This window comes from Mesoplodon bidens (assembly GCF_964165515.1).
Source record: "Mesoplodon bidens genome assembly, chromosome: 6".
In the NCBI taxonomy this organism is placed as follows: Eukaryota; Metazoa; Chordata; class Mammalia; order Artiodactyla; family Ziphiidae; genus Mesoplodon; species Mesoplodon bidens.
In genome coordinates this window covers 84,154,943-84,182,088 of record NC_138162.1, presented here as the reverse complement: position 1 = coordinate 84,182,088, position 27,146 = coordinate 84,154,943, and positions in this window count along the sequence as shown.

Here is a 27,146-nt window from a genome sequence, read left to right as displayed (position 1 = left end):
GTCCTAGATACCTGTCAGTCATCTTTTATTTCTCTTCTAAAAAAAACTCAATAATTTCCTGGATGCTGCTCCCTTGAAACCTATCTTAATTATATCCTCATTGGTAAGTTTTCTATACGTTGGTAATCACAGACGTCTATAATACTTGTCTAGTGAAAATGTCACAGGAAACTCTGTGTGATCTCTATTAGCACCACATAATTAAAGGTCCTGATATATTCTGGGAGGGTCTCTGTGGGGATTTTAACCAGGGGCTCATTGGGCACACAGCTAGCTGAATAGATTAGCCCCTGCTAAAACAATACATCTCCATCACTGTTGAATGGATTAATGGAAAAATAATCAGCAATAAAATGCTACGGGGCTCTGAGAAGTTAAATACATGGTAATAGTCATCCCAATAAAACTGTTCTGGCAATGACCAATGAATCACCTCAACTTAATAGTATCTCCATCATGCTAGGAAAACAACAGAAGTGGAGCCAATTTGCACATTAGAAGCTACCAGAAGCCTTTGTGAACTAGTGCCTTCTTGGGTTATTTTAGACAAGTTCATCCAACAAATATTTACTGCATGTCTGCCAAGTGCCAGGCACTGAGGGAGGTGAGGCCCTCTCTGCGGCTCTGTTCATGAAATGATGAGGAGTTTTATTTCTTTGCCGTGGTTCAGTTTCCCTACCTCAGAGCCCATACTTTAGAACTTGCAAGGGTTACTGAGATCAGGAAAGGGGCAAAGCTTGTCTCAACAGGTCCCCCCTCAACTCCCCAGCTGTGCTGACCACTGGACTGCAAACTTCAAAGGAAGATCAGCTTGAGCCTCTTCTACCATCTCAACCACTGTCCATGAAGATCTTCTCATTTAAAAGTTAACTTTAAGAACCCAGGAAGGAAATGCTTTCAACATTCAAATCAAGAAGATAGAGAGAGCAGAAGGGCCTCTTCAATCATTTACTTATTAAAAAAACAAATTCTGTGAGCATCAACTATACAGAGGTGCTACGTTAGACACAAAGAAATGAGTGAGCAGGACTCTTGCCTGAGAGAACTTAACAGTCTAAGGGGGAGAAAGAAGTGCTGTAAGTAAGACCTTGCCTTAAAGAGGCCACAAAGTGCTTAGAAAAGAGAGAAAAAGAAAACAACGCTTAACTCAGCTGACAAGACGAGCAAGGATTCACGAAGGAGGGGCAGTCTGCACCAAGGAGACTTGAGGTGATGAACGGATGACCAGGCCAAGGCTTGACAGCCCCTAAACTCCACTGGCATTTTGTATACTAAGCACATAGAAAGCCAGAGGAAGCGTCCATGGCATTTTTTCCCCTTTCTGTTTGGCTTCATGTTTTTCCACAAGACCTTCCAAATGGGAATCTTAAGCACCATAAGATCATATTTCCATTTTTTCAGATCCAGGGAGATCAGGACTGACCCGACCACTGGGGCATTTTCAGTCACCTTTATAAAAGGCAGAAAAGCCACTTTGAGAGGCCCGAGCTCTAGAGGCTGGAAGGATGATGTCAGATTCCCATCAAAGAGTCAAAATCAAAACACAGAACCTCTTTATCTCCTAAGATCCTCCCTGATCTACCACCTCTTATTCTCTCCAGCCTCCCACTACTAAAAGGGTTTTGGTTTCTTCCTTGACTGCAACATAATCATTTTTATTGAAGCCCAAAGTGTGAGATGGCCAAAGGCTAAGAAGGCCAGTGTGGACAGATTTTGAACTCTTATAGCCATCCTCACAAACCCTGCACCAACTTACCTAAGGTCTCCTCAGCAGGCGACTTGCTGTCATCCCTGACTTTGAATTCCTGGGGTGGAGGTCAGGAGCACAGAGATCCATTATTTCCCAAACAGAACTAAGGAGCCTAAGAGCAATGAGCAGAATGACAATATAGCCACCTGCTGATGGAACACTGAATAACCTCTCTGACCACTAGCTGGACAGCACAGGCACCTTCACTCGAGGGCATTCCCTCAAACAGAGTGTGCAGGTGAGCTGCCTAGCACCCAGTAGCCCTCAGTGCTTTTCCAATTCCTGGCTGCACCTGGGAACTTTGTAAAACTACCAAAACCCAAGCCCCACACCTGACTAATTAAATAAGAATATTTGAGAAATGGTGCTGAGGTGTCACTGTTGTTTGAAAGCTTCCCCAGTTATTCTAATTGAACCACCATGAGCAGTGATCCAATGGAAATGGACATATCAGCCCCTGAGAGGGTTCTCAGGCTTGAGAGGCTCTGTCCTCCTTTCTCGTTAGTTTCCAGCAACCCCACACAAGTAATAACATCACTGAAATGAAAGCCAGGAAGAGATCATTTGCAGCTGAAATCAAGAAGTCTTGTTCCTTTGTAAGAGTCCACAATACCTAATGGCAGTGGTTGTGTAGCAGAGCAGACATAACTCTGGAAGTCAAGGCTTACTGATCAAAAGAGAGAATGAAAGAGGGGGGATCCCATCAAAAGATACTCCCTCTCTATTCTCTTTTAATTTCCTCTCCAGAGATTCTGATTTGATTGTGCTGGGGTGGGACTTCAGGTATATATACTTTCTCAAAATTCCTGGGGTAATTTTAATGTATGCTAGGGCTGATATTCCAGCCTTAATGCACAATCCTTGATGCGTGTTAAAAGCACGCAAATTCTCTCTACTACAGGAGTTGTCTCCCACAGCTCTGACTGTATCTACAGCTCGCCCTGCTGTTCAGAAGAGGTAGTCACCTGCCTCGAGGAGTAATAATCCTGAGCCCTGTCTCCAAAGCAGGAAGGTATGACGCTTCCCAAGACGTCCCCTCCTCTCCAATCAGACAGAAGATGTAATGCAACCATGGTCCTGCGTAGAATAATCAGTTTGACCAAGTGTCACGGTCACAACGTGATCTGGGTTTGGTGTCGCACATGTACAAAGAGCTATACTTGATTGATTTCGTAGTTTTAGTTCCTTCCCTGGAGCCCCGTGCATTAGGCACACATTCCCTGTTAATCTAGACATACATCACTGGCTGTGAGTCACTGGGAACAGCACACGTCAGCACCAGGGTCCTCTGGACTTGAAACACTCTGCCCACATTGCTTATTTATTTCTAATACAAGCCCACAGACAACATCACTAAAATGAAAGCCAGGGAGAAGATCATTAGCAACCAGAAAACCTAGCTCCCTCTTGATAACCCACAACTGCATGTCATGGTGCAGGCATTACTGAGGTTGGCAAAAGACCAGGGTTCAAGCCCAGCTCTCCAATATGCTGGCTGTGTGACTTGGGGTAAGTGAATCTCTGCTAATGAGGCCCTCAGTCTCCTCATCTCTAAAAGAGACATCAGACAAGGTACTTCTCCAAAGGGCGAGACTGGATGAAGCAACATAAGGGAGAGCATTTTGTAAAACATTATTTCTCTACCTTTTTTCCCTGGAACTCCTTTCTCTCACAACGCATAAAAATTCAGTTTTAAAGATTTAAATTATTTCCTGCTGTGATATAATTCCCCCACAGATGGGTCCCATTTGATAACCCAGATACCAAGTTGCTGTAATCTAACACATATGAAGGAAGCAGGATACATGCAGAGGCTACCAATTAACACAGGATTTAGGAAAAGGCAATAATGCAATTAATAAGGAAACAATCACCATTCTCATTTCCGATTCTGTATGAGTGTTAGATTTTATCACAAGGGAAAGTGAAATCATGCAACAAGGCAGACTCTAAATATAAGACACAAAATAGAAAGGACCTGGGTTGTTGAAAAAAGTGAGACTATTCCATGACGCAAAGGCAACAACAGGAATGATAGAACAATGTTGTCCAGTGAGAAATAAAAAGGTCTTTATCAGCATAACAGGAGAGGCATGGTTCTTAGCTTCTTCTTTGTTACAGTTCTTCCAAGACCAGGGAAAGCAAATACATTCAGCTGTTGACTGAATTCAGCTGCTAGTCTATAAACCACCAGATTACAGAGAAGGAATATTACAAAAGAGACCTCTTTCTCCATGTTAAATGCAGGTTATTGAAAATGATGCAGAGTATAAAAATGATGAAAATAGTGGCAGGCAGTAAGATTTCTCCTAAATAACAGATGAAGAAACTGAGATTTAGAAGATAATCCTACACTAAGCCAGTACTTCTACCCCAGATTCAGCTCTCCTCACCACACCACAAAGATGCTATGGAAGATATATTTTCAAACAAATAAAAATACTGGCACCATTCATCTGAAAGACTACTGTCAACCTCAATACAGCCCAAACATAGAGGTAATAGTTATTCACATGCTGAGTGCATTTCTATACCCCAGGCTCTCCGTAAAATAACTGTCACATACTGACTCATTTAACTCCCAACAACCCTCTGAGTAGATGCCATTATTTCACTATTTTACAGATGAGGACAAAGAGGCACAGAGAAGGTAAGTAGCTGCCTGAGATCACACAGCTAAGAACTGTCAGAGCCAAGATTCAGGCCCAGGCCATTGTCTCCAGATACCACATGTACAACCACTATTTGATAACGAAGTGAACCACAGACTGAGCATTGATAATAACTAACTCAAAACTCTGATCAACATCCATGCCATGATTTCTTTTCTTTACTGGAGTAGAGTTGATTTACAATATTATATCAGTCTCAGGTGTACGGCATAATGATTCAATATTTTTATAGATTATACTCCATTAAAAGTTATTACAAAGTAGCGCCTATAATTCCTTGTCACTGTACAATATATCCTTGTTGCTTATCTATTTTATACATAGTAGTTTGTATCTCTTAATCCCATACCCCTGTCTTGCCTCTCCCCACTGGTAACCACTAGTTTGTTTTCTACATCTGTGAGTCTGTTTCTGTTTTGCTACATACACTCATTTGTTTTATTTTTTTAAGATTCCACAAATAAGTGATATCATACAGTATTTGTCCCTGTCTGAGTTACTTCACTAAGTATAATATTCTCTAGGTCCATCCATGTTGCTGCAAATGGCATTATTTCATTCTTTTTATGGCTGAGTAATATTCCATTGTATATATACATACCACATCTTCTTTATCCATTCATCTGTTGATGGACACTTAGGTTGCTTTTGTATCTTGGCTATTGTAAATAGTGCTGCTGTGAACATTGGGGTGCATGTATCTTTTTGAATTAGTTTTCATTTTTTCTGGATAGATACCCAGGAGTGGAATTGCTGGATTATATTTGAGGACCCTCCATACTGTTTTCCATAGTGGCTGTATCAATTTACATTCCCACCAACAGTGTAGGAGGGTTTACTTTTCTCCACACCCTCTCCAGCATTTATTACTTGTAGACTTTTTGATGATAGCCATTCTGACAGGTGTGAGGTGATTTCTCATTGTTGTTTTAAGTTGCATCTCTCTAGTAATTAGCAATGTTGAGCATCTTTTCATGTGCCTGTTAGTCATTTGTATGTCTTCTTTGGAAAAAAAGTCTGTTCAGGTCTTCTGCCCATTTTTTGATTGGGTTGTTTGTTTTCTTTGATATTGAGTTGTATGAGCTGATTATATATTTTGGAGATTAACCCCTTGCTGGTCATGTCATTTACAAATATTTTATCCCCTTCAGTAGGTTGTCTTTTTGTTTTGTTGATGGTTTCCTTTGCTGTGCCAAAGTTTTTAAGTTTAATTAGGTCCCATTTGTTCATTTTTGCTTTTATTTATCTGCCTTAGGAGAAAGATCCAAAAAAATATTGCTATGATTTATGTCAGAGAGTGTTCTGCCTATGTTCTCTTCTGGGAGTTTTACGGTTTCAGGTCTTACATTTAGGTCTTTAATCCATTTTGAATTTATTTTTATATATGGTGTATGCCATGATTTCTGAAGCCTCACTGAATCTTATTTAACATCTGAGATTCTTAACAAGCTGACAAAGCAGTCTCACATACAAGGCCACAAAATGTGGCCCCTGCCTACAGCTCCACCTTCACATTCTGCCATTCTTGCTCTGTTCCAGCCTCACTAGCCTACTTCAGTGCTCTCATCAGGGCCTTTGTACCTGCCATGCCCTGTGTCTAGAATGCTCTTCCCACAACCCTATGCCTGATGACCTCCTACTCAGCCTTCAGCTATCAGTTTAAACGTTACTTCCTCAAGGGGGCTTAACACCATTCTACTTTTCCATAGTGCTTTTTATCAGAACGCTTAATAACTATAGATTTATTTATGTGATTACTGGCATTATACAGGCAAGAGTAGATACAATTCTACTCACCCCTGCACTGGCTGTGCCTAATATGCTCCAGAACACAATAGACATGGAATAGATATTTGTTGGGTATGTTAATTCATGACATTCTTTCACATAATTTTCATGCTAACTCTAGGAAGTGGGTAGTCAAGGGTATATTAAACTCATTTTACAGCTAAGGATATTTAAAACCAAAGAGGTTTAGGGTGATTTCCATAATCATTCAATGCTGCCTTTCATCCACTCCATGAGAGGAGTTGATAATAGAGCTGTCCTCTATTTTCAACAGCAAATAAGCTGCAGGCTCAGAGGGTCAGGCAAGGATGCTGTCAAGACCAGCTCTATGCCCATTTGCCCAGCATTGGAAAACACTAACGTTCTGTTGTTGTTTGATAGTTACGGAAAGTCCACAGTGTTCTAGGCACTGTATAGAATAAGCCTTTGGTTCCAAACATTACCTAACAACATAAAAATCAAATTCAATCTATTTTGAGTTTCCCTTAGAGTTTAGTCCAAAAGCCTGGATGAGACTGATTCAGTGTTTGTTTGGAGTCAACAGAAACAGTAACCAAATTCACGGGAAGGACTGTTCACATGGCCTTCATCAGGTCATTGACCTTTCAGGCCCTCGGACTCCTCATGTGAAAAATGAAAATCCTGGACTTGGTGTCCTCCACAATTTCTTCTTCTCTGAATGCATGGTCTTCCAAAGTAGATTTGACTGCTCACAACTTGACAGAGTGACTTTTTGAAATACTAATTACGATTTTCTTATGTTTTCACCTTTCCATTCAAGAAGGTAGAAATCAATGTATCTATCCTGTGGAGCAAACTAGAAATCAAAAGTTGCCTACATTTAATTCCTTTCCTAGATTTTATTTCCAAAAGAACCAAGACCATATAGGAGAAAAGAATTTGAGAGATGAAAGTTGAAGAGAAAGATGTCTGCAAATGTAGAGAGCAGATGGCTTGTAGACTGTTCCCTGGCAATGCCCAAGAGGCAAAAGGACTGCCAAGAAAGAACCTCATGGGACATGATAAAGGCTAATCTTCTGGGTTGGGGGCTCCCAGACTCACCAAAGCTCACCATACACCAAGCACAACCCAAAAGCACCAGGTCAGCCAGAGTTGAAAAGACCATGTGGCCTGGGACAATGGTGTTCTCACAGTTAACCACTTGTACAGAAGACAAATGACCGAAACAGGCTTGCAAACATCCTGGCACTTGCCTAAGATTGCAGAATGGGGGGGGGGGGAGGGCCCAAGCTGAAAAATTGAGTTCATTTCCAGAAAAAAAAATTTAATGCAGTATTTCCTGGACTTCTGAGTTAGTTTACTATAATTCCTACTATTCTCATATGATAACCTGTATCAAGACCAATGGATCTGGTTTCAGTGGAAGCCACGCAGAGGAGAAAATGTCACAGACAGAGCAACCTGCATGCTCAGAACTGGCTGAAAATAGCAGAAAAGGAAGGTCCCCCTGATTTCTGTAGGGAGGGTATGAAAGGCTTTGACTGTCAACAACTTCTGGCTTTTTCTTCTAACAGAGTGTACAATTCGGTCATTTTTTTCTGTTGTCTCAGAACCTAGCACTTAACAGACACATTTTAAACAATTTGTTCATTCTAATTTTTAGTTACTGGCATAATTTTTCATTTATGTTACATTACTATATTAAGAACTATCTCAGGAATATATTTTCTATGTTCATATAACCATAGCTATTTTGGCCAGACTGTTTTTGGTATCCTATATTTCTCATTGTCAACTGAAAAGACACATCTTATAATTAAAGAGAAACTCCAACTAACATTCCCCAGTAAAGATAAATAACTAGCAAATGCATGAATAAAGTTACTCTTTATGCTTTTATTGTAAAGAGTAATGACTTGAGAGGTGAATACTTTATATACATTAAGAATGGTAAACATTTACATTCTATGCTCTAAAATTAACCCCCAAAACATCAACATGAATAAGAAACAGAAGCACAATCTCTATTTTATAAAACCAAGACACATATAACCCAGAGCTGCAATACATTAAGAGAGAAAAATCATGGAAGAACGGGTATAACCATTATGTCAAGAAACAAGCTAACATATACTTTTTTAATTCTCAAGAATTTTAGATAGCTGGTAAAGCAGAAGACACAGGTGAGGCAACAGGCTGAAAAGAAAAAGATTATTTGGAAATGTGTTATGAGAAGCAATGAGGCCCCAGGTCCCTACCCAACACTAACAGATGAACACCTTCCCATTCCCTGCAGGAGATGGGCAGTATTCTGGGGGAAAATGAACAGAAGAAACTTCAGAAGTGAGGACACCAGACACAAAAAAGGTACTGAACCAAACCAGTAGCTACGTAATTTGAAAGTCTATATGCTGAACAGACAGACCTCCCCCAAACCCTCTTTTTTGACCAGTTCCAGAATTCTAGCAGTACAATCTTTACTCCCCAAACAATATATTGGAGAATATTTTCCTGATAAAGTTGAACCACCCCAGAATAAAGACCTACAGAGACTAACATGTAAGGGTTTTCAACCTAAAAGCTGGATAATCAGTCAACAACACCAACACACACTGGCTTTCAGTCAGCTTCAAGCCACCACTAGTAAATGTGAATGATGAGCCATGGATCATTTGAGGCAAATAAACAATGCCTCCAACATGAAAGATAAAGAGAAAATAAATAGATTAAAAAGAGAATTTGGAGAAAACAAGCAATGCAAGGAATGGGGGGAAAAACCTTTAAAATAAAAATAGCTATATTATCAGAGGGAAAATAAAAGGTATTGCATTCATGAAAAATAACGAGATGCTATCTTTATAAATGATCAAAGAAAGGAAATAAATTTCAATATTAAAAATATGACCACCAAAATAGAAATTTCAATTAAACAGAAATTTCAATTAAATAGTGAGTGAGAAGGTAAAGTAAAAGAACGCTTCTAGAAAGTAAAAACAAAGAGACTGGAAAAAAGAACAAAAATAAGAAACTAGAGAACATCAATGCAGGAGATCCATCATATCCATATAGTCGAAGTTGCAAAAAAGAACAATGCAAGAAAATTTCCAAGTGAAATTTGATGAAAAGGATCCACTAAGTGCTCAGGCTAATAAATGGAAAAGATTAATGCTAATGCATATATTCTGAAATTTAAGACTAGCAGGAATAAGGGAAAAAATTCTAAAAATTTCCAGAAAGGGTTCAGGAATCTGCATTGCATTGCATTGCATGTCCCAACAAGATCCTTAAAAGCTCTGTAGAAAACTACAGAGCAGGGCTTCCCTGGTGGCGCAGTGGTTGAGAGTCCGCCTGCCGATGCAGGGGACACGGGTTCGTGCCCCGGTCTGGGAAGATCCCACATGCCGCAGAGTGGCTAGGCCCGTGAGCCATGGCTGCTGAGCCTGCGCATCCGGAGCCTGTGCTCTGCAAGGGGAGAGGCCACAACAGTGAGAGGCCCGCCTACCGCAAAAAAAAAAAAAAAAAAAAAAAAAAAAAACTACAGAGCAATTCTGAAGAGAAAATTAGTTTCTACCCCAAATTTTATACCCAGGCAAGCTATCAGTTAAGTGTAAGGGGAGAATAAAAAAATTATCAGGTATACAAAGTGTCAAAACTGTTCCTTTCCTTTAGCCTTTTCTAAGGAAACTACAGAAGGATATGCTCCAGAAAACCAAAGGGATTACCAAGAGAAAAGGAAAGCAAATGACTCAGCAAAATGGGGAATCCAACACAGAATAAAGCAAAGAGAGCTTCCAGGAATATGGTAAAACAAAATGCAAAGATAATAGTTGTGAATTAGACCAAGCAAGCAACCAATCTAGAAGGACAGCATGGAGCAGAAGGAGAGGAGCCTTGAGGAGAGAGATCCATCAGATAATATGAAACTGAAATTTTATCTGACAAGTTTGTGTGGAAACTGAAATAAGAGGTATTTTACAATAGTACTGGAGGGTGAGGGAAACTAACCCATGGTTTCAAATATATATAAGCAAATTTTAAAAAAAGAGAAAAAGAGCAAGGGAAGGGGTGGGGGGAGAGAGAGAGAGAGAATCATTATCTCCAGGAAAAACAAAAGGTTGTAGTAGAAAGAAAATGCAATCACTTGACTCACTTGAATATAGACTTACCCAAACTATATGAAACAATGACTGGATAAAAAGAGGGAGCTGATAAAGAGCTAAAATTCTCATCTTCCATAATAGGAAGTCAATAAATGTCTGAGATTGAAGACTAAAGAGACAGATGTAAACTATATTATTTGGAAATACGGAAATAAATACAGAAGATATAGCTTAAAAAATTAAAGATGGATGCCTCTGGCACTATTTACAAAAGCCAGGACACAAAAGCAACCTAAATGTCCATCAACAGAGGAGTGGATAAAGAAGATGTGGTACATATATACAATGAAATATTAGCCATAAAAAAGAAGGAAATAATGCCATTTGCAGCAACATGGATGATCCTAGAGATTATCATACTGAGTGAAATAAGTCAGACAGAGAAAGACAATATCATATGATATCACTTATATGCAGAATCTAAAAAAAAGGGTAAAAATGAACTTATCTACAAAACAAATAGAGTTACAGATGTAGAAAACAAACTTATGGTTACCAGGGGGTAACAGGGGGGAGGGTTATATTGGGACATTGGGATTGACATATACACACTACTATATGTAAAATGAATAACTAATAAGGACCTACTGTATAGCACAGGGAACTCTGCTCAATAGTCTGTAATGGCCTATATGGGAAAAGAATCTAAAAAAGAGTGAATATATATATATATATATCTATATATATATATATATATGTATAACTAATTCACTTTGCTGTATACCTGAAACTAACACAACACTGTAAATCAACTATACTCCAGTAAAAATTAAAAAAAAAAAAGATGGATGCCTCTGGAAAGTAGATCAGCAATGGTCAGTGAGGATAGGTGTGAATGGAAATAAAGATCTAAAAAGAAAAATAAGGTAAAATAGAAGTTCTTTTTGGATTTTATAAGCTTTTTATCATTATTTGATATTTTAACTATACATATTCATTCTTTTCATAAAAATACAAATTAAATTTTTAAAGACAGCTAATTCCAGGACTTGAGGTTAGTACATTCATAAGAAATGTAATAATATGAATAAACTCCAAACTCATAGTACTTGGAAAACTTAAACACATTTTCCTTTAATTATGAAGACTACTCACTTTCTTTTACTTGAAAGATAATCTATGATTACTCTTTAATGAGGGAAGTCATGAAATTACAGCCTCCTTATTGCTGCAATAAAGATCAGCTAGTCTAATGATCAGCAAACTTTGTTAATGTTTTTCATTATTTTAAAAAGTAAACCATCTTTTAGGGAGCTTCTGAACATTTTGGAGCTATCCTATATATGGAAAAACTACCAGGATATATCCTTTAGTTACATCAATGTAAGGTAATTATCCAATCATTGCTTTTGGAGAAAAATGGGAGGCCACCTTGTATCTGAATGCAACAACTACTGATTGAGATGTTAACTGAATGTAATCATGTAAACTAAGGGTTTGTTTAACTGGACTATGCCCTTGAGGAGGGAAAAGAAAAAGATGTCCCAGAGGAGAGATTATTGGTATAATCTATAAGGTTCTCCATGCTCCCCTCACCCGCATGAGACATACATACAATCACATAGGGTTATTTATGACTGTTTGATCCACATTTTGAAAACTCTGTTGTGGACTATTGTGATGCTCAGTCTGGACTAGAAAGTTTACACTGGACCATGACTTGAGGCAGCTGAATAAGAGAGCTGTGTTTGCATTTGGAGCAAACTGCCAAAAAAGGGATGAGTCTGGACACAAAAAGTTGATGCTAGAACAGTTCTTGATCTAGCATCCTGAGGAATGACTGCAGGACCAGAGTTATGGCAGATGGGGCCTCAACCACCATGGTGATTCCTGCCAAGGACAGAGTCTTGCTCAGTACTCTGGATTGCCTGATCTTGGAGGTTACACTGTGTCCCACCACAAGCAGAAATTGCAGCAAAGAGGCTGGACTCTTCAGCAGCCTGAACTTTTTATTGATGGTGTCCTTAACTGACTCCTTTGGACTTAGTAAGTAAACCTGGGGGGTCCCAGAAAATATCAGAGAAGAGAACTTCTGAAGAAAAATGAACTTTTCATATGTTAGGATGGGGAATACAAAGCCATATTCATTTGAATAGCAAATATGCTGTGGCTTTATTATATCCTAAGCTGATGAGGTGGATGTATATAGCAGTCTACTTTGTATTGATGCTGTTATAGGTTGGGGAGGAGGGTTTATTTTTTTAAGAACACCTTTAATCCAGCCATGAAGAATCAAGCATTGTTAGTATTTGGGGATACTTATTTTCAGAAATGTTTCCTGTATAAATGTACAAATGAATATAGGGGCAGAGTTAATTCCCTCCCAAATGAGATAATACTATACAAACCATTTTACAGTCTGTTTTTTACTTGAAAAAATAATGTGATAACATTACATGTTAAATATAGGTCTATATCATTTAAAATAATTGAATTATTTTCCATTGAATGAATGTATCATACCTTTTTAATCAGTTCCATGTTAATGAATAATTGAACATCTTCAATTTTAAAACATAATAAATAGCATTATAGAGAACACCCATTATGTTCATTCTTTGTATCACTATCCTCATTATCTCTTCCAGAACTGTTGCAATGGCTTCATAAATAGCATTCATTTTGTCTGGTCTTGGCTCTTTTAAAATAATTCTCAGGGTTTCCCTGGTGGCGCAGTGGTTAAGAATCTGCCTGCCAATGCAGGGGACATGGGTTCAAGGCCTGGTCCGGGAAGATCCCACTTGCCACAGAGCAACCAAGCCCATGCGCCACAACTACTGAGCCTGCACACTAGATCCTGTGAGCCACAACTACTGAGCTCAGGTGCCACAACTACTGAAGCCTGTGTGCCTAGAGCCGGTGCTCTGCAACAAGAGAAGCCACCACAATGAGAAGCCCACACATCGCAAAGAAGAGTAGTCCCCACTCGCAGCAACTAGAGAAAGCTGGAGCACAGCAATGAAGACCCAACACAGCCAAAAATAAATAAATTAATTAAAAAAATAAGAAGAAGAAATAAAAAATAAAATAATTTTTTACTAAATAGCAGCCTCTCTAGACCAGTTTCACTATGAAATAGTGTCCAAGTTACAAATAAGAGAGAGAATTCTTCATGACCTAGACTCTGCTGACATTACTTATAATTTGATTTGGAGTGCAGTATTCTTTTTATAACTTGAAATGAAGATCACCACTTCTTCCTGTTCAGGTCCATCATGTCTTCTTTTTTTTCACTGTCAAATGTGTCATGCCTAGAAAATGTCCTATCTCCACCATGAGAAAAAGTAGCCACACACTTATTCACCATGCCCTAGCTCTTCAGAAACTCTTTGTGTTGAAACAACATAAGTCATCTTGCCTTTGCAGTTCCCTAATACCATTTATTTAGTGCTGATAATTTCATTACTCATAACACTGCATTATCCACTGCACTGCCCATGAAGCTGGCTTCTAATGATTCTCTCCAAGGTTGTTACTGTGGTTCACTGATGAAGACCATAAACACAAGATTTACCCAGAGTAAGAAGGGAAAATGTGGACAAAAATTTGTTTTCTGGCCCCATTAAATTTGCCATTCAAAATCTGATAGCATAAACATAGAACAACGTATCTTCCAACCATGTCTTCCTGTAATCACTGCATTCTTAGAATGTGAACTCTCTCCACATTAACCACACACCTGCCCCCCACACACTGACATCCATAAGGAGGATAGGCGGGGGCCCATGGGTGCTGGAAGAGAAGCTGACCCATACACACAAGGAATGTTCATCCCTTATGACCAAACTGAGAGAGCACAAATGTCACCATATCGACTGGAGGCAAGAAAGAACATGGATGGGAAGGTTCCACTGGTGTCACAGATCAAAAGTCTTGAAAGCCCATGGAGAACATAGACACATCATGCCTGGAGACTGTCTGACAAGTGGTGGAGCCCTCAGAAAAGTAGAGTGACCAACCTGGGCACTAATGGAGGGGCGCACCCAGGATAAAGGACACCTGGCCCCACCCCTGCCATGATTATGTGCTATAGATTAGAGGTGATACTACAGTCAAGACACATGGGTGAGCAAGAGAAGACACACAAGCCCACACACATGGCTCAAGCCCAAGGTGGACTGTTGGAAATCCAGACCAGAGCTCACTTTGAGTCTGGTGTGATTAAAGTCACCTAAAGTCAGCATGTTAGCATCATTCTGGTGGTACAATCTCATGTGATCTCGCAAAAAAAAAAAAAAAAAAATACTGCAACAGGAGCAACCTGCCATCCTCTTGGAACCAGCCAGCCACAGGGCCCCAGGACAACTCCACAGGCATGAGTTCACTGGGGCATCTGGTCAATGCCATCTGTACCACAACCCTGGCCAACCCCAGGCCCGAGACAGTCTTACAAATTTTCAATCAAGGTACTCTAAAGCATGGGGCCCTCTGAGGCCTGGGACCCAGGCAGGCACCCTACTTGCCCTAGTCTAAGGTGAGTATTGTTATTGACATTCTATTACATATCTCATTCATTTCACAGTCTTTAGTTGAGCACCCTTTTTAAGTTTGCCTAGTTAAGTCAACAGATGAATCAAGCACAGCTAGTAATCTAACAAGCACTACTGATATAAATATCTGTCCCAAAATTTTTTTTTTTTTTTTTTTTTTGCAGTACGCGGGCCTCTCACTGTTGTGGCCTCTCCCATCGCAGGGCACAGGCTCTGGATGCGCAGGCTCAGCGGCCATGGCTCACGGGCCTAGCCGCTCCGCGGCATGTGAGATCTTCCCGGACCGGGGCACAAACCCGTGTCCCCCACATCGGCAGGCGGACTCTCAACCACTGCGCCACCAGGGAAGCCCCTGTCCCAAATTTTAAATAAAAAATTCTTATCCTCCAAAATTAAACAGAGTTACCATATAACCCAGCAATTCTACTCTAAGTTAAAAGAACTGAAGAGAGCTACTCAAACAAGTACTTATACATCCTGCTCGTAACAGCACTATTCATATTTGCAATAGCCAAAAGGTGGAAACAGTCCAGATGTACATCAATGGATGAATGGATAAACAAATTGTGATATATACATACAGTGGGATACTATTCAGTCATAAAAAGGAATGAAGTACTGATTCATGCTACAATGTGAATGAACCTCAAAAGCCCAGCTTAAGTGAATGAAGCAAAACACAAAATGACAAATATTATGACTTCATTTATATGAAATACCCAGAATAGGTAAATCCATAGACACAGAACATAGATTGGTGGTTGCCAGGGGCAAGAAGGAAAAGGAAATTGAATATAACTTCTTAACAGTTTAGGCGTTTCCTTTTGGGGTGATGACAATATTTTGGAACTAGATAGAGGTGGTGCTTATTGACAACATTATGAATGTACTAAATGCCACTGAATTGCTTGCTTTAAAATGGTTAATTCTGGGCTTCCCTGGTGGTGCAGTGGTTAAGAATCCTCCTGCCAATGCAGGGGACATGGGTTTGAGCCCTGGTCCAGGAAGATCCCACATGCCACGGAGCAACTAGGTCCGTGCTCCACAACTACTGAGCCTGCGTGCCACAACTACTGAAGCCCGTGCGCCTAGAGCCTGTGTTCCGCAACAAGAGAAGTCACCGCAACGCAAGGCCCAAGCACCGCAATGAAGAGTAGCCCCCGCTCTTCACAACTAGAGAAAGCCCGAGTGCAGCAACGAAGACCCAACACAGCCAAAAATAAATAAATTAATTAATTTTTTAATGGCTAATTTTATGTTATGTGAATTTCACTTCAATTTTTTTTAATCTCAATCTTAAAAGATATTTATTTACAACATATTGATATTAAGTTGTTATACTCAAACACAGAGTCAAGTTAACTGTGATAATTTGTGGTCATATTTATGATTATTATTTCTCATAGAACAAAATATCACTGAGAATATACCCCAAAATACATCTAGTTGGGCTAGTCTTCAGAGAAAGGAAATAGTGCTGAGGTGAAACATTGCTGAAAAGAAGAAAATCTATAGGGAAAAAAACCTGAAAAAAAGAAATTATATTTGTTTCTTTACTTAAGAAAGGGATCTTTTTTTTTTTTGCAGTACACGGGCCTCTCCCTGCTGTGGCCTCTCCCGTTGCGGAGCACAGGCTCCGGACGTGCAGGCTCAGAGGCCATGGCTCACAGGCCTAGCCGCTCTGCAGCATGTGGGATCTTCCCGGACCGGGGCACGAACCCGTGTCCCCTGCATCGGCAGGCGGACTCTCAACCACTGTGCCACCAGGGAAGCCCAAGAAAGTGATCTTTATAATCAAGAATTTTTAATGTATCAAGGAAAAGAAACACACTCCAGCAGTTGGCCTTGGGAACCACAGAATAATCAGAAACCCATTTTATAACCAAAACCTTAAAAATATTACCTTAGCATGGTGGTCCTCAATAAAGATAACTGCTATCTGTTCAACAACAACTATATTACAACCAAAGATTTAAAGCAAGCACAACCTACAAATTTGCTGTGTTCTTTTGTATGCTCTTCAAGAGATATTCACTGGAGAGATGAAGCAGCAATATACTTAATTCATATACGAGTTTAATCTTATTACAGCCATTACCTTCTAAGTGGAGATATAATTCAAACAATGCTGTATTTCTTTTTAGACTGTTCTTATCAATTTCAGATATTAAAATAAGTATTTTAAGCTGTTATAGCTCACAGGCAAAATGAAATAGTATAGAAACTATAAAGCTTTGTAAAACAAAACATGTAAGTAGTCAAACTGGGCTTATCACATCCCTGCCAGATAAAGAGGCTGATCATCAGTCAAGAAATAAACACATTAATCCTGAAGGAAGGAACATTTGCATTTCTATAATGCAAAATTACTCCTGCACTAAAAGATCATGTTGTTGAAGAAACAATGTATTTCTCCCCAAAACAATTTTTTAAAGTACTTCAATCCTTGGATTCTTTTGCACAAAAATGAAACAAAAATCATCTACTTTCAGGCTATAATAAATTTTTAGGAGTAATTGTTCTTCAAAGAGATAAAAAGCTCCACTATTAATGTGCATGATTTTCTAGATAATATTAAAAGCAATGCAATTACAGTTATGGTAATTGATATGGTTCTTACCTGATAATGATCAGGGGTCAAGAGTTTAAAACATAAAGCAGAACATGCTTTTCACTTTTTAAAGTCAAGTAAGCAATTTGAAGGTTGGCTCTGCGACTGCAGACCCTGGACTCTCTCTTCCCTAACCGAGGTAGGAATGGGAGAGTGCTGCTAAGAAATTCTATGTCCCTTCTTCTCTCATTAAATGCTCTTATCTCCCCCAAACCAGAACTGTTCTTTCCTTAGGAAAAGAGTGTAATTCTCAGTTATCTAGGCAAATGAGAGTCATGCATAACAAGGATAAATTAATTTCACAGTTAATTTCAAACCCTACCTTCAGCCCCATTTTATTACTGTTCTACGCTTACTTAATAGATTGACTAAACAAAATCCTTAAATTAAGATAAATAAACAAATAATCTTTTTTTTTTTTTTTTTTTTTTTTTTTTTTTTTTTTTTCTTTTTGCGGTATGCGGGCCTCTCACTGTTGTGGCCTCTCCCGTTGCGGAGCACAGGCTCCGGACGCGCAGGCCCAGCGGCCATGGCTCACGGGCCCAGCCGCTCCGCGGCATATGGGATCCTCCCAGACCGGGGCACGAACCCGTATCCCCTGCATCGGCAGGCGGACTCTCAACCACTGCGCCACCAGGGAGGCCCAAAACAAATAATCTTTTAATTCATTCAAAGTGATGGCACCTTATAAAACTGTGGAGCCCTCTCAAGGTCCCACTGTGCATTTTTTTTTTTTTTCAGTACGCGGGCCTCTCACTGTTGTGGCCTCTCCCGTTGTGGAGCACAGGCTCCAGACGCGCAGGCTCAGAGGCCATGGCTCATGGGCCCAGCCGCTCCGCGGCATGTGGGATCCTCCCAGACTGGGGCACGAACCCGTGTCCCCTGCATGGGCAGGCGGACTCTCAACCACTGCGCCACCAGGGAAGCCCCCATTGTGCAGTTTTGAGCTTGCTGTTTTGTCCCTGGGGCTAATAGACCCCCTGACCTGGAGCCCTGTGCTTCGCTTTCTGACAGTGGAAGCTGTACAGAGCATAATTTAATTGGACCATTTGGGTTTTCATTTGTTTGGGTATTTATGAACCAAATTCATTGGAGCCAGAGAATTTACCCAGGTGTAAGAAATATGGAGCAAGATCATTACCTTTAATGTGACAGATAACAAGAAACTCTAAGAAAAAAAAAAGCTTAAAGGGAAGTCAATTTTTCGACAGCCTGGAGATCAGAGTTTACTGTGCTTATGACAGTGTCTAGATCAATTCTGAGCCTTTAATGACACGATGTGATTCTCTGTATGAACCAGAAAAAAAACTATGGCATTACCATATTAAAACACTGGCATATTTAAAAATCAGTGAGTAAACAGGGAAATGTTAACAGTGTTTTTAATCAAAGTTATCTTGGGGTGCTGAGATTATGGTATTTTCTGTACTTGTCTGTATTTTTAATTTTTCCCCCAAATAAAAACATTGCCCTCATAAGTTTTTTTAAAAAATCAATGATAATTTGTTTCCTAATTTTAAAAATCAGTAGCATGTACTCTCACTGACCCAGAATTTTCAACTGGTTCTCAAACTGTCTTTGCCAGGAAAGAAGCAGAGTATGCAGATATCCAGGCTCCTTATCCAAACTTCGGTTGTATTTTCTTTAATAAAGCTTCACTTAAGATTTTTTAAAATGATTCCACAGATTTTTTTTAAAAAAATTGATTGGAAGCCATTAATCTATTTCAGATAGTTTCTTGGAATTTACTGTAGACAAGGTTCTGCGTTGAGAGAACTGTCACACAGAGGTGGCGATTTTTCTCTTGTCCTCCTACTCCTCCCACACATGCCCCTCTACGCATCCACTTTTCTTTAAGCACTGTTCTCTTTCTTCCATGAGTAAACCTCAGCCCTAGCCAAGTTTTTCCAGTTCTTACTCATCTTGATTCAGATCACAAAGTCAAGAAACTGAGCAGGCAGAGACAGACCTTTTCTTAGAGGATGGGAGCGGACGGAACACTATATAAATACTTACACATTAATTTACTACTCATCTCCATTGTGTCCTCGGGTATTTGGGGGTGTGGGAGAGAGGACAGCTGAAGTCAGTTGAAAGGTTTTTGGTGATAAAAAGATAGATGGGGGAAAGCAGTTTTAAGAAGCATGACTATAGGTTATAAAAAAGGATTCTTTCTGATGTTTTTGAGAAACTCTAAGATTTGATAGTAATGAATTGCAATATTTTGTCAGACTGCTATTTCTTTGCATTTATACTTAATAAAGACTGGTGCTTAATAAAGACACAATGCTCTTGTTATAAACAGGTTCCAACCATATGGGTGGTAGGAGCAAGAATGAAAGAAAATCTAGATGGATCTGGATATAAAACCCTCTGGGTCCTCAGCATGAAAATGTCTCTAAGGAGACTCAGTGTGCCTCTGAGTCTATTGTGGTTAGCACCAATATGTGGTTAGCACTCAGTACAGGACTTTTCTGTTATAAAATCTGAGGTGTGCCACTTACATCTGGATAACTTCCAATGTTCATTTTAAGACAATGACTCATACAGATACATACAGAGACAGAGATACACACACACACACACACACACACAAAAAAAAAAAACAAGCAAAAAACTCTGTCTTCTATGTGGACCAGGAAATGCTTATCTCTGTGTCTGGCTAGTTTTTAGGGGACAAAGAGTTGAGCTAATCATTCATGAGACAAAGCATGGAAAGTTGGACAGTCTGTGTCCAGCATTGTCAGCAGTTTCAAGCCAAGGGGGAAAGGTCAATGCTCTGCCTTGTTACAGGTGAACAAAGGAGTCATCTAAGAATCCTACAAGAGTCATGAGAAAGAGTGAAGCGTAGACGCAAGTCGTATCTCAGTCATATGGAGAAGGGTGGTTCTTTGTGGCAAGCTGTTCCCAAAAGACAAAAGAGTGAGGGGTTCTCTTAACTGCGGTGTTTTCAGGGCTCAGGCAAAGTTCAACCTTGCCAGGTTCAGTGAACTTCTGAAGGGGAAAATAATTGAGTACCTGAGACTCTCACAGAAAAAACACAACTTCATTTTATCACTGGTTACAGAGGCTGGTGTGAATAGTTAATATCTGTAAGCAAAACTCATCTGAGTAACACTTGAGCATTTTACCACCTGTAGAATTTGAAAAAAATTTAGATTGATTCCTTTCCATTGCTCGGCAATAGAATGAATATGATGAAATCTGAACGTATCTAACAGGCAAAAAGGCATGTTGGTGACCAAACTGCATTATAAATGTCATGCAGTCCAAAAAAAAGTTTTTTAGTGACACAGCATGGTACAGAAGAAAGAACACAAATGGACTTGGTTCAAATCCAAGGTCCATCATTTATTAGCAGTGTGACTTTGGATGATTTAACCCCTCTAAGTCTGTTATGGAAAAAAGGAATAATAAGACTTACCTTGCAAGAGTCCCTTGATTATAGATCATGAATGTGAAGCCCCAGTGAGAGCCTGCCTGAATGTTGCAGGTACTCAGTGATGGAACCTCACTCTGGCCAAGGCTGAGGGGTCCCACACTCAATCAATGAATGCCCTCACCCAATTTGAGGAGGGCTATGTGTATGTGAGTATTTCATAAGCACTTGAGTCTATGCACATTAACTCAAACTTTCTCCAGTGAATGAAATTAAAGATGTAAATCTTGGGAACTATCAATGGTCATATCTCATGACATATGGGGAAAAGTCTGCGCTAAGAAAGATGAATGAAACTGAACCCAGAGAAAAGACGAAGGGAGGGACTAAGAGTCTTGACATTGTTCAAGTCCTTGGTTCTAATTATCCTTCTGTCCAGCTTCACCCTTCCTATATCTTGGCTATGCTGAAGGCTGGGCTTCTGTCACTTATATGCCACAGAGTTCTAATCAATACAGGCAGCAATTATTGTTCTTCTAATAATAAGCAAAATGGCATAAGTAAAAGAACGACAGTTGAGAATAAACAGTCTCTTCCCAACTTTATCTCCTACTTAATAATTTATTCCAACACTAATTGTCTGCTTCAGACTGTCTAACAGAAATCAAAGAATATTAGATATAGTTGATATTTTTTCAAAAGATGTTTTTTCCTACATATTTGGCTTCACTTTCTTGGAATTCTTCAAAGAGTAAATTTCATCTTGACTCTAGTTCTCATCTTCCCAGTGGAGCTTTTAAAATAAGCTAATGGTTTTGATGTACATCCAACTCAAGCTGCATAGTATACTATTATACAGCCTGTTCCATCTGGGAAACACTTAGAGATAAAGGAAATAATCTGATTATTTGCTTCATACTAACTGCTGCTCTGAAAATTAGTTTTTTAATGTAGAAAATAAGACCATATTTAATGCTTCTTATCTGGCTTAGGCTTTTTGAATATTCAAAGGACTCCAACTGAATATTGACATGTAGTAAAACAGTACAGTATATATAACAGAGAAATTTCAGACTATGCAAATAAGAATACATTTATGTTGCTATCCTGCATCTAGAGTTATTCTTAAGAGTTGTTTTCAGGGACTTAAGAACCTAAATAATCAGAGATAAGAATGAGGCACCTAAGAACTTACTAGGAAATACTAAATTCATTCTGATTTTATATACTCTGGGTAGCACTAAACAGATAAAGCCAGACACACCTTCAACAGTAATTTGAACAGTGTTTCGTGGACAGAATGTACTGTGAGCTAAACCACTGTAAAAAAAAAAAAAATGTAGCTTACATACAGGATCCCAAAAAGAACAACAACAAAAACACAGATTTATATAACTGTACACCCCTGTCATGCATAAGATGCTTCTGAAATGAGAACCCTGCAATCAACACTAGTACTTGGTTTTAAGAGTTTAAAGTTGTCTGGGTTTATACTTTTAGTTACCTTTAGAAATGTTTAAGCAAAATGTTTTACAACTTTCAGAAAACTTATTAGAATGTCAACCTATTTTATAATTAAAATAAAATACATAAAACCAACAAAACTTCGCATTCTTTGTCAAAAAGTAGTTACTGCTTTAATTCCCAGCCAGAAGAAATTAAGCATATGCATACACACATGGTTTCAAAGTCCTGCCCATATCCCCTTCACCTACCCAGAGGTCACTTGCAGACAGTTCCATTTACCACTATGGCTTCACGCAGCATCTCCTTGCTTGAGGGCATCCTGTGACCACACAAGGAGGTAAGGAACAGACTGGAAGTACCAGGAAGTAAATGCTCCAGGAGCAACCCTTAACTAGTGAGGGTGGGAGCTGCTGGAAAAGCCAAAATTCCTCATCACTCAGGGTGACATTTGGAAGCTCATTCCATCCCATTTTGAAGGGCAGGACTTAGCTTCCCTCCCTTCCCTGTCTCATTTCCCCACTCCCTCACAGGACCTCCCACAGATGCTACTTGCACCCAAATCCTGGTCATAGCATGTGCTTTGGAGAGAACCTAAACAAAGACCATCTCCAAGCAGCTACATTCACTCTGCATTGCTCCCTTCCCTTCTTACTACCACCTCCCTGCTTTAAACCCCCAATCAGTATAAAGAAAGCTTATCTCTACAATTCATTTTTTAAAATAGTTGATCTCTATTACACTGAGAAGAGAGACCCAGGAATAATGGACCATCCCCTTTGCTATCCAAGAATTTCACTTTTGGTAATGCACCCACACAAACACACACAAACCTGGAAGTCACATTATAAAATAGCAAGTAGATTCTTCTCATAAATATATGAAGACTACCCAACTGTATCTGTAAAGCTAAATTAATGATAAAGCCATTCCTAGACAGAGATGCTCAATCAATACTTATTCATAGATGAACAGATAAGAGAATGAATGAATGACTACCTTTCAATTGTAGAACTGAGCACATTAGTCATGAAAGCAGGATAAAAATTAGAAAGGAACATAGAATTGAACATAAAGGCCCAAGTAGAAAAGTCTAGCTCCAGCTCTATCACTGACAATGTAACACATACAATGTCACAATCACATATGAGCTTCACCTCAAATCAAGAGTGTCAGACAAGCCAGCATTAATAGCTTTGGCCCACAAGTCAGGACAGCTGGACCGGAGATCAAGCTCGCCAGTGATTTGACATTTGGCAAATTACAATCTCTACTGGAATAAATCCTGGAGTGATACTTATGCCTTACAGATTATTATTAAAATGAAAAGAAAACATGGCCTTGAAAATGTGATTAATTAGGTTCTATACCCAAGGTAATTACCTGAGGACCTTCAGTTCTATTTGTTTTCTTTAAAGAAAGAGGATAATGCAAACTCTTGGAATGGGAATTTTGGGGGTTTTATTACCAGTAGAAAGTTATTCAAACTGAACTCTTAGGTAGAAAGCCAATTTATATATGTTCATTTATTCAATCAACAAATATTTATTGTGAACCAGGCATTGTTCAAAGTACAGCAGTGAACACAATAGACATAAAACCCAGACCTCGGGGCTTCCCTGGTGGCGCAGTGGTTGAGAGTCCGCCTGCTGGTGCAGGGGACACAGGTTCGTGCCCCAGTCCGGGAAGATCCCACATGCCGCGGATTGTCTAGGCCCGTGAGCCATGGCCGCTGAGGCTGCGCGTCCGGAGCCTGTGCTCCGTGACGGGAGAGGCCACAACAGTGAGAGGCCCACGTACCGCCAAAAAAAAAAAAAAAAAAAAACAACCAGATCTTGTGGAATTTACAATTTAGAAGAAGTGCTCTGGCTGAAGTGTATTATTAGCTAGGAGAGGCAAGGGGAACAGTCCCTGGGGCTTTTCAGGATGCCTAAGAATCATCTGCAGCACTTGTGTAACTGCCCCACTACACTCCTCCAGCATCTGATTCTCTGGATCTCAAGAAAGGAAATCAGAACACTCACCAAGTACTCCAAACTACCTGATGCAGGTGATACAGACCACACTGTGAGAGACACTGCCCTCAAGTTTCCTATGGCACAATTTACAATTAGGCACAATTACATGCCTAGATGATTTCTCTAGGAGCCAGCCTTTCTGTCTTGATCCTCAGATGGTTATCAATAAACATATTTGCTGGATGCCCCCAGTGAACTAGAACCTGGGAAATTTATCAAGTTTAATAAGAGATATACTTTGTGCCAAAGTCATAGTTAAATAAAAACAAAGTACTTTAGGCCTCATATATCAGATCCTAAAAGTATTCATAAGAGTAAATTGGACACATGAATACTTGTTAGTTGCTCCTCAACCGAGTTCCCCAAGCTCTTGGCACACACCTGTACACTTACTTACCCTAAGTATCATAAGTATCTGTTTCTGCCAGTGTTTCCTATTCCTGAGTGGTTGTTCATCAAATATGAGAACTGTGATTTACGTTAGTCTTTGTGTCCACAGTGCTACCACAGTCTTGTTACATGGTAGACACTAAATACTTGTGAATAAATGAGCCAATAAATGAATGAACAAATGAACTGACAGGTAAATAAACAGCCTGGCTTGCATTAGTTTTCTCATCTGGCAAATGATCTCCTTCTACCTGATATGTCCAACTTCCCTTCCAAATCTCGAATCCTAATATTGAAAGAAGAAAAAGCAGGAATAAAGAGAAAAACCAGCCAAATATTAACTGCTGCAATTAAACCTGCAAAAATTAAACCTGTAAAAATATATCTACTAAAGAGAAAGCTTGTTATAATAAGGCACTTTATAAGAGTTTGCTGGTCCTCCAACACTAGAGTTATACAAAGTTTCCATAGCACATCCTCTTTCTACTGCAAAAACTTTTAACCAATAAAGTAATTCCAAGAATTTGATAATGATGTCAACAACGATGATGATGAGATGAAAAGAAAAGCCTCCGTTTTCCTAGGTATCACTGCCCTCTGCTGGATAGAATTAGAAGTTTCCACATAAATGTACATAATTTTCCAGACTCTGGCTAGGAAGGGACTTTTAAAGTTACCCTTATGTAGTCAAACCCAGGGCTAAGATGAGATTAAGGATCAGTATTTGATTTTCCTTTTTGCATAAGACTCCACTATGGCTTGGCATGCCATTGTTATTGATCCTGTCTTTATTCAAAATTGTGATATTTTGTTCCTCATGGATTATTCTGCATTAATTTCCATTTTTAAATATGTATTAAAATATTGTTTATCTTGAGTATTGAGTCTTTTTTGTGTCCTCCTAAATTTTTCACAGAAGATGACTACCTCACTTGCCTCACCCCAGTCCCAGCCCTGATTAAAAATGCCTCCTCAAGGTGGTTGGCCAGCTGTGAACACTTCAGGGACACCTTCCCTCACTAGGACAAGGTCCCCTAAGGCTCCCACAGGGCCAGGTACCTCTCCTTGCATAATTGCTGGATAAACATCCATTTCCCACTCTAGACTCAGAACTCTATGAAAGTGGGAACCACAGCTGGTATTTGTTCTAAGCATGGGATTTCCAGCCCCTAGCACAGACCTAGCACATCATAAACCTCCATAAATATAAGTTGAATGAAAGGATAAACAGATACCACCAAGGAAAGAAGGAAGAACTGTGTAGCAGACTTTTCCATCTTTGGAAGATCTTACCATAGAGCAAGGTAAAAGTAATAAGAACAACTGCCATTTACTGATTGCTTACTGCACAGCAGACACTGTGCTAAGTAATACATGATCTCACTTTATCCACACAACCCCCTATGATACATGTACCTTTAGCACACACATTACAGTAGAGGAGGAACCTAAGACCTAGAGAAATACAGAAACCAGAAACATTTCTTCCTGCAGTTTTCACACTGGTTCTAGAACTTTTCCTCAATAACACTTTTATATATCACATAAAAATAATTCCAACTCCCACAAAAAAAGTGTTATATATCTGTTGAAGGGCACTACAGCAAGATGTTGAAGGGCACTACAGCAAGATCTTCAAGGGATAGAAAGAAAAAGTAGAACACATTTCTCTCTGGGATCCTCAGTCTAGGAAAATGGAGAGGATTTTTTAAGTATGCAAATGATAATTGAAAAATACATAGCTCAGTAACGTCAAGGTCATAAGAGAAGGAGTAAGTGTAAGTTCAAATGAGAGAATGGGTATAATCTGGTTGGAGGGATCAAGAATCCCTTCACAGGAGGTGGCAGCATGTCAAATATGCCTTGAAGGAGGGATAAAATATTAACAAGCAAAATTAAGGGAGAGAGGGAGAGGGAGAGCAATTTAGAAAGAGGCAATAGTCCAAGCGCAGTGAGAGAGGCAGGAGCCTGTGGGTGTGTGGGTGTGTGTCAGAAGGAGCGCTCCAGTTTGCAGGATGGCAGACTGGAGCATATTACTGAGGGCTCTCTGGGCCAGCCTGAGGTATCTGTATTTAAGTATTTCCTACTAGAAAGAAAGAGGATTTTTGAGCACAACTTTCCTCCCCCACTGAAAGCTCAAACCGGCCTCCCCCACTGAAAGCCAGCAATTCAGCTTGCTAGTAGTTCCTTGGGCCATCCATCCCAGCCATTGCTGCTTCTAGAATTTGCTACCTGCTGGGACCACAAAGGCGGGTGAAAGGGTCTGGAAGCACTGGTAGGATGGGTGAGGGTGATCCCAGTGGCCGCTAAGCAGACTGAGGCAATGGTGAAGGCAGCAGCACCTTCCCTTCCCCACACTGCTCAACCGGGACCTGGGCTGGAAAACAGAGCAAGTAGGCAGCAGTCACCTTGTTGGTGGCAATGTGGGTGGAGCTGGAACTTGGGGTCTCCAGGTCCCATCAT